Here is a 9,981-nt window from a genome sequence, read left to right on the forward strand (position 1 = left end):
TATATTTAGACTATTTGTTATACATTAGTATTAAATAAGATAAATGTTGATGAGTTAGTAGATAATGAGAACTGGAGGTTCTCAGCATGGTAATGGTGCCAGTATACATAATACATAAGGTCCCGAGAAAGGCAGAGGTGATCTTAGAACTCTAACACTCAGATATAAAATCATAAATTTATAAATTGAAAATTGTAAATAGGGAAGGATATCTAAGGTCCTTATTTCTAATTCATTTCTAACCTAAACCCTAACTTCCACCTTCCTTCTATCCCCCAAAATTCCAGTGCACAGAGAACCATTACAGTTAAAGCAAGTACAAGTAAGATACAGATACAGCGGGTAGCAAATATAGCAGGTAAGCATAATAATCACATAGACAAGCCCAACTAATGCACAATCAAACAATACACACATATGCATATGATGTATACCTATCCTATGGCTGATGAGTCTCATCTGCCGGTTATAAAACCAGCTCGACATGTCTGGTAACTAACTCTAGATAGTCCCTCGTGCGTGCATTCCCAAGAGTCTACGCATAGTTTTCTCAATCATATTTATCAAATTCAGCTCATTGGAAAAATTTTCTGGGAGTTAAAGTGCCCGGCCACATCTTGTGACGTATGGTCAATAGAGTATCGAGTCTTAACCTAGAGCAAGTGGTGGCAAGCCCCTGCATCTACGCAGGAAAATTCGTATCTCATATAATAAGAAGTGCATACTCAATTAATCATTCATATTCAATTCATTTAATATCATCATAGCCATTTATCATCACATATTCAGTGTATAAGCACTTCTCAAGCTCAAATTCACCACATCACAATCACAATTCATTAATTCACCACTTCACAATCATAATTCATCATATCTCAAACTTTCTTCACTTCAAAGTTGCCACCCCTTCATAGTTCAACCCCCTTTACTATCATTACAACTAAGTTTTAGGATCTTGGAGAGTAAAAATAGAGGTTTAGAGGTTTAAAATCATGTTTAAATCACGAAACTCAAGTTGCTGAAAAACAAGATCCCGCGTACGCATGCCTGATCTTTCGTATGCGAGGGTGCATTTTTCTCTGCTCGCGTATGCGGCTAATGTCCGCGTGTGTGAGCCTGATAAACCCATATTTCATGAGTTCTTTTGTGCTTAATTTTTATTCAACTCTTCACCTACTTATTCACATTAATTGCATGGTTTTACTTTCCCTTCCTTATTATGTCATATTGTGAAAAACATGTTTCCTAAGCTTTAAAAAATTAATTATTTTAATTACCTTTATTTCCATTCGATGCCGTGATTAATGTGTTGAGTAGCTTCAGTTTCCTAAAGGCTGAATGACTTAAAGGATGAAAAAGGAAATATACAAAAATGGAAGGAGAAGGCAAAACAGAGCTTTAAGGAAACTGGTATCCACGCGATCGCATGGACGACGCGATCGCGTGCCAGAAGCAAAGAAGCAGCAACGCGGCCGCATGACTGACGCGACCGTGCGCCTTGAGTAGAACACCCACGACGCGGACGCGTGACTGACGCGACCGCGTGGAAAGGAAAAGTTCCAGATGACGCGACCGCGTGACCCACGCGGACGCGTGACAGAGGCCACGTATCAGAATTTACAGAATACGCCCCCAGCGATTTTTGAAGCCCTTTTTGGCCCAGATCCAAGTACAGAAAGCATAGATTAGAGGTTATAAAGTGGAGGAATGCATCCATTCAGAGAGAGCTCGCCAATTTCTAGTTTTCATCATTTAGATTTAGTTTAGAGAGAGATTCTCTCTCTCTCTTAGGATTTAGGACTTCTTCTTGTTTTGGGAGTAACTCTGGATCCAGGTTTTAATGTTCTTTTATTTTAATTTTACTTTTATTTATTTGATTCCAATATTTGAATTGATTATTATAATTTAAATTATGAATTATTCCATGTTACAGATTTCTATTTGAATTAATGATATTTAAGGTANACCCGCTGGAATGAAAACTTACAAATCAAAACGGAGGCGGATCTAAAAACACAGCTTGGGATCATGGATTATATTCTGACATTCGTCATCCCGGGAGGCTGAATATTTGTTTGAAGCTGCTCAGAAGCTTTACATGCCTAGTTTGGGACCCCGGAGGCTATTGGCATTCCAAGCACTGGTGAAAATTTTTGGACGAATTTAAACATAAGCCACCATAACAGGATACTCTCCCAATGTCCAACTTAAGGACTTTAACTAAAAGTGCTAGGTGGGAGACAACCCACCATGGTATGGTCGCTTCTTTCTCAATCTATTTCTTGTTTATTGTTTTCAATTTACCCTTTTTTTTTATTTTAACATTAACCTGGAATCATGCATAGCATTCATGTTAATCATTGCATCCTGCATTTTTCAGTTAAAAAAAAAAAGGGTTGCACGACGCGACCGCATGCCCCATGCGATCGCGTCATATCGCGAAAAACACCACCCATGCGACCGCGTGACCCACGCGGCCGCGTGATATATATATCGGCGTAAGGATCCAACGAACAGAAAGTTGGGCTGGAATCGTGCGGCTCTTGTGCGTTTCGCACAAATTGGCCCACGCGATCGCATTCCCCATGCGATCGCGTCACTTACCCAATACCAATCCCACGCGACCGCGTGAGCGACGCAATCGCGTCGCATGGATTGTATATCACCCCAAAAGGAGACAGAGAGTTGCGCTGAAACGGCGCTGGAGTCGTGCGTTTAGCACGAATTCCAGCGACACAATCGCGCGACCCACGCGATCGCGTCACCTCTCTTTCCCCCCCTCTCATGCGATCGTGCGCCCCACGCGGTCGTGTCTCCCCCATTTTCACCCCAACCATGCGACCGCGTGCCCCACGCGGCCGCGTGGATTCGAAAATATAACCCCCAGCCATGCGAACCCTATCAGTCGCGCAGCCCCCCTTCACCCCCAACCCTCTTCTCCTTCTCTGTTCTTCTTCCCCCAGCCACCGCCGGCCAGCCACCACGCCACCACCCCGACGCCGCCGAAAATTGTTTTCATTCTTGTTTTGGTTTGGCAACTCTGTTTTACTCTGCTTCTCCTAAACCATTTCATGAATGCTAGGGCCACTTTCTTATCCTCTTTGATTTCCTGGTTCATAACCTACATTTGTGATTCACTTATTCCAATTTCTGATTTCTTTATTTCTATTCGAATCAGCATCACCCTGTTTTCTTTATTCGATTATGAGTACTTCTATTCTTACCTGTGAATCCTTGTTATATGAAATTTTTTCTATGCCACTTACTTTCCTAACTCACTAATTTTAATTTACTAATTTCTTTTTACCATACTAACCCTCTTTATCTCTTTTCTGATCACTTTCACTTCCTCTAACTTTCTCACTATGGCACATTGAATTTTTTTCTTTCCATTTAATATTAATTCAATCACATTTCAATTACTCATTTTCCTTATTCTATTTCTCCCTTACCGTTTTGAGTTTCCTTTGTTTAAATTGCCTATTTGCTTTCCTATTTTATCCATTTCCTGGTTTTCTATTTTTCAGGATGTCTGCCTCACAAAGGAAAGGCAAAGGCAAGGCTACTGGCAAGCGCAAGAGATGAGATTCCTCCCAGTCCATCATTGCTCTAATGCACGATTCCTCATGGCGGGAGAAGAACTTCACACAGCAGGAAAAAGCTGACCAACTGCTCCCTTCGACTGATCCTATAAAATTTGCAAATCGGTACTGTGAGCTGAAGTACCCGACTTTTGCAAACTCTAGAAATCTATACCTGGAATGTACCTTGAAAATTCCAGAAGCCCTCCAGTAATACACCACTGAGCAAATCAAGCAAAGGGGCTGGTTCTTTCTGGAGAGACCACTGACAGAGGTCAATGCATCTTGGGTCCGGGAATTCTATTGCAACTACTACCTTACTACCCTAGATGCAGTGAACCTGAGGGAAAAGCAAATTCTGGTCACTGAGGAGGCCATAGAGACCATTCTCCAGCTCCCAGCCAAGTCCGATCAGCCAGATGGTTATGCACAGGCTGAGGAGGACATGGGCCAGATGCGGTTTGATTGGGATGCTGTGAAGGCACGGATAGCTCTCGACCCTGCTGTTCCTTGGGAGATGGGTCAGGACACCACTATGCCTACAGGGATCAAGAGATGTACTTGAATGATGAGGCTCGGCTATGGCATCAGATCTTGAGCAACTATGTAATGCCGAGTACTCATGAGACTGAGATCCCGGCTGCCATGATCACCCTCCTCTGGTGTGTGTAGGAGGGTAAGGACATGTACTTGCCTCGTTTTATCCGGCATTATATGGCCAGGGTCCACGTCCGAGGCACCCTCCCCTTTCCTTATCTGGTTACACGGCTAGGCCGTCAGGCTGATGTCCCTTGGGAGGATGCCGATGAGGGACCACCAGCAGCAGACTGCAGGAAGATCATCCCTCACAGTAGGAACTTCCTTGCTTTGGGCTACAGACCACCACCTGTCACTGCTAATGATGAGACAGCCCCTCCGTCTGCTGGACCCTCTTCATCCACAGCTGCCCCAGCTGCCCCTGCTGCCACCACTGCACCTCCACCCGCCTCTGAGCCGGTTTATCGCCTCGTGCACCGTCTATTCCGCCAGCTTGATCAGATGGAGTGCCGTAACAGGCGCCGGTATGAGAGATTGGAGCGCCGCAGCAGGCCACGCTATTCCCATCTGAAGCTGATGATCCGACAGGGCGCCGACATCTCCTCCGAGCCCGACACACCATCAGAGCCATCAGAGGAGGAGGAGGATGAGCACGAGGAGGAGCCTCATTCCCAGGCGGAGACTCATCAGCAGGCAGGTACAGAGCACGCTACACCACAGCAGGAGGCCCCACATCAGCTTGAGGCTGCAGATCCGGAGATCCCGCTCCAGTCAGTCCCCCCTCTACAGCAACCAGACTCTCATCCCACCACCGCCACAGAGACCCCAGCTACCATCCCTACCAGTGATGACACTCCTTCACACCCGGCTTGATTGAGCATCGGGGACGATGCTTTATTTTAAGTGTGGGGAGGTCGCCATCTCTGGCGTTTATTTTGGTGAACTACTACATACTTTTTCTTTTATTTTGGATATTTTTCTGTATTTTTCTCTTTTTCTTTTATTGTTATTTTCTGAGTACTTATACATTGCTACTTGTGTATTTTACTCTATTTTCTGCATTTTGCATTTTTTGTTCATATTTTAGTTATTTAGTTCATTTTAGTTATTTAGTTTAGTTTGCAATTCTAACTTATTAGTGGATCAATTAGTATAGTTTACCCTTTTTACATAAGATAGCTTAGTTATAGCTTAGTTTAAATTGACAAATATAAAAAAAGAGTAAGCTAGGAACTTGAACATAATAGATTTAGATCCATAAAACCTTGTATATATAGCATTACCTGATGTAGTTAAACTGACAATATTTCATCAAGGAGAAACATTAAAACTTCAAAGGCTACCCTAAATTACTTTTTAAGAGAATAATGAAAATTTTTAACTAAACCTGCATGACATACATAAGTGATAAATGATTTTTCAGCTAGAGAACACATAGCCTGTGAGTTTTGAGCTTAACTGTATGGTTACATTCAAACCATAATTTTTATTCTGTTCCAACCTTCTTTCTTATTCTGGTGTTCTTTACTTTGTTTTAGTCTATATGTCCGATTATAGAATATAGGTACATCTCAAAATAATGATTGAGGCCATCATTTGATTTTAGCTCACTTACCCCAAATTAGCCTACCTTTTACATCGCCTTTGTTAGCCCCCTTTGAGCTTTTTAAAAACCCCCCTTATTCTATTTTAGCCAAATTACTAGCCTTAAGCAGAAAAACAAAAGAAAATCCCAAGTGAATCCTTGGTTAGCTTAAGATAGAAAATTATAAATAGAGTAAAATGTGGGAAACTTATTGGGAACATAGTTGATAAAGACAAAAGGTAGAAAAATTAAAAAGAATAAAGCAACTCAAAATTTTGGGAAGCAGGCTCATGAAAATTCAAATTAATTAAAATCACCATGTGTATTCAAAAAAAAAAGTTAGTTTTCAAGCATGTAAATAAGGGGATACAAAAAGAACTCCCCAATGCAAAATAAAAAGCAATGCACATGGGATGAAAACAAGAATTGAAGCATGAGCATGTGACATCAAAAGCGAGAAAATAAGGAGAATAGGTAAAGAAGCATTGTTTTACTAAGTATGTATGTTAGGTGAGATCTTAGTCTAATTAAGGATTCACTTATTAGCTACAATTTACTTTTTCCCCTTTTGGTCTTGGTTAAGAAATCAGTGACTCAACATTATCGAACTCAGCATAATTGATAATCGTTATCTTGTTAATTGATCTGAACTTCAATAATCCCAACTTTTTCCTAGGAAATAAATAGGATTCAAAGGTCAAACTAATTAGTCCCTTGACTTACCTTTGCTTCATAGGTTAACTAAGTGGAATTAAGATACAACTTTCATTATTGTTGAGAGGGATAACTAAGTTGGACTTCTAATTTCCCTTATCTTGCCAAAAGTTGCTTTACAGTTATTATTTATTTTTAATTGCCATTTAATTCACTCGTCATTTAAATTACTTGCTTCTCACCTTCTAAACCCCGATTACAACCTTTATAACCAATAATAGGAACATACTTCCACGTCGTTCCTTGAGAAGACGACCCGAGGTTTGAATACTCGGTTAACAATTTTTAAGGGGTTTGTTACTTGTGACACCCAAAACGTTTGTACGAAAGGGATTTTTGTCGGTTTAGAGACTATATCTACAACGCGACTCTTTTTATGACATTCTTTACTGGCAGAAATCACGATCATCAAAATGGCGCCGTTGCCGGGGAACTGCTAACGTGTGCCTTATTATTGGTTATTGTAAATATTTTTCTTTTGCTTGTTTATTTATTTTTGTTTTTCCTTTTTATCTTTATTTGCTACTATGAACTCTCACCCCTCTCGCTTTGAGTTTGGTTCTTCTGATTGTCTTGCAAGTTTTTTTTTCTCTCATCTTATTTGCAAAAAAGTGCTTTATTATTTGAGGGTTAGATATATATGTATATATATCTCCTTGAGAATGTGAAATAATTTGACTACATGTAGGCTTTATATATGAGTGGATGAATTAGAATTGCATGACTCATTAGGTAGATGCATTTAGCATAGGTTGCATTTCATAATATTCCATCACTTTAACCTTAATTATTTACCTTGGATTTAGCATGAGGACATGCTAGTGTTTAAGTGTGGGGAGGTTCAGAAATCACGATCGTTAGAGCCTCCTAGACAGAATTGATTGCTCGTGTTGTGTGCCACTCAGTCGCGTACACAAGCGTGTAAAACGCACCTCTTACGTATGCATGCACCCTTCCACGTACGCGGGACATCAAAATAGAATATAATGCTTGCGTCGCGTGTGTGCCAGCGTACGCAAGTTCTGCAGAATGGTTAAACATTGTTAAGTGCTGTAGAATCCATTTTACACATCAAACTTTCGACGCGCATAACTTTTTCATTAGAAATCGGTTTTAGCCCGTTATTCAGATGGCATAAACTTTCTAATTTTCATATGAAACAAGTTTAAGAGAAATTGGAGGTCTAGAAGCCAAGTTATGACTCGTCAAAATTTGGCCAAAAACCAAATTTTCATTTCAAAACATAAACCTCGATCCATTTTTACAATTTCTTAACTCAATTCCAAAAATCCAAGTTTCACAACATTAGAAAAACCAACCAAACCATATTCCAATCATACCTAATTACTTCTCATTTATTTTCATAGCCCATTATTATACACAAACTCATCAAATTCAACCCCGAAAGTTCATATTCAATGCAAAATCATATTCAATAATTATTGTATCACCATTACTCATTCAAATTATCATTTCATCAACCATCAACCATAAGCATCAACCACCAATACATTCTCAAACTAATTCAACATTTATCATCAAGGCTACTAAACATTTAACATAATCATGCATTCCAACCTGCTTAAGTTTTTACAAAGCATTATATATTACATACGAAAAACCAAAACTATATCTTAGCCTATTTCTCTCTAAGCCCAAAGACACCTCAAATTGACACAAAACTCAAGCCTCCACCACTAAATATTTAGCACCCAAAGCTCAATCAAGCTTTACATTATCAATTGAATTGAATGTAATGTAAAAGTTCTGTATTAAAAAGAAATATTTTTCTGTATTTGGGTGTAACACGAAGATATTTGGATGTAACACAAAGATATTTGAGCGTATTGTTTAAGAATTTTTGGTGTATATGTGCTGATAAGTTCTGCATAATTCAAAACTCTTCTTCTCCCTCCTCCTCATTTTCTGCTGCTTCTTCTTCTTCTTTTTTATCATCATCATCATCATCATCATCTTCTTCTTTTTTTTTTTATTTTATCTTCTCAAGTTTCTTCTTGTTTTACTCTTTTAACAATAATAAAAACAAAAAAAATCAAACAAAGAAGAAGAAAAAATACATAATGGTACAAAATTACTTGGAAGATGATGAACTTACATTCGTTCAACTAAAAGAAAGAAAGAAATAAGAGGAAAAAAAAAGAAAAAAAATACAACATTAGAAGAAATATTTTTTGTATTTGCAGCAAATTTGGGTGTAATACGAAGATATTTGGGTGTAATGCGAATATATTTGGGTCTATTATTTAAGAATTTTCGGTATATGTGTGCTGATAAGTTCTGCATAATTCGAAACTCTTTCTCTTCCTCCTCCCCATCTTCTACTGTTGCTTCTTCTTCTTCATCATCTTCTTATTTTATATTCTAATAATTCTTCTTGGGAGGAAAAAACAAATAAAGAAGAAAAAAATACATAATATTGCAAAATCAATAGAAAGAGAAGGAGAAAAAAAATATCAATAACAACAATAATTAAAAAATGACGATAAAGATGAAACACGCGAAGAAAAATGGAGTGAAATGCAAAGAAGAAGGAGAAGGAGGAGGAGGAGGAGGAAGAGGAGGAGGAGGAATGCAGAGAAAAAACAACAGTTGTGGTTTTGATCGAAGAAGAAGAAGAAACGTCTTTCATAATAGTGAGTGAGTGCTATGAAAACCGTTGAGTAGCGCATGTTAACACGCTCATATGGGTGAGCGTCCTTTTTATTGGGTTTGACCCAACTTATATGACTTGTAAGTAAAAAAAACTTGTATGTGTAAAAGAATCTTTGGTATTAACGACAAATCTTTTTGATAAATTTATATGTGGATTAGATATGGATATTGATATTAGCGACAGAATTAGCAACAAATGTTATCGCTGGTCAAAGTGGAGTTGATAATAGTTTTTGACGAAATTTTTCATTCATCATTAATTTTTGCACTTTTTAGACTTTAGTGACGAATTTTATCCATCGATATCTTTGGCCAAAATACTGATTTTAGACAACCAGATTGAGGTGTGTCTCCATAATTGTAAAAATACATTGCTTTTACAGCTCAATTTACCTTTCTTGAGTTTTTTAACCGAATAACATGTATTATATCACAAGACTAATATAGATATATTGCACACTCACTATAAATTTTTTAAAAAAAAAAGTGATGAATATTACGATAAATATTTATAAATAATAATAAGTAATATATATATACACTAGCGTCAATACTCAACCTAATTATAGCAGAAAATAGAATAAAAACAGAGTAAAAGTAAGAGTAGAACAAGTTTAAGGAAGGAAGGACCTAAAGCAAAATAGAGGCAGCAAAAATACCTCTAACAAGATAATGAACATCACCATGTCATGAAGGAACGAAGCAGATACCAGTTACGTATTTAATCTTTGAAATTCTATAACCTGCTTAGCCGTTGCATAATGTTGGTTCTTCAATATAGAAAATTTCGTCATGTCAACTGTGCCAATCAATAGCATTAATGCTAGTTATATATATCTTATGAGAATAAGATTCTCATACGAAAATGTGTGAATGTATTTATAGCCATTG

Source organism: Arachis ipaensis, chromosome B09, assembly GCF_000816755.2.
Source record: "Arachis ipaensis cultivar K30076 chromosome B09, Araip1.1, whole genome shotgun sequence".
NCBI classification, from domain to species: domain Eukaryota; kingdom Viridiplantae; phylum Streptophyta; class Magnoliopsida; order Fabales; family Fabaceae; genus Arachis; species Arachis ipaensis.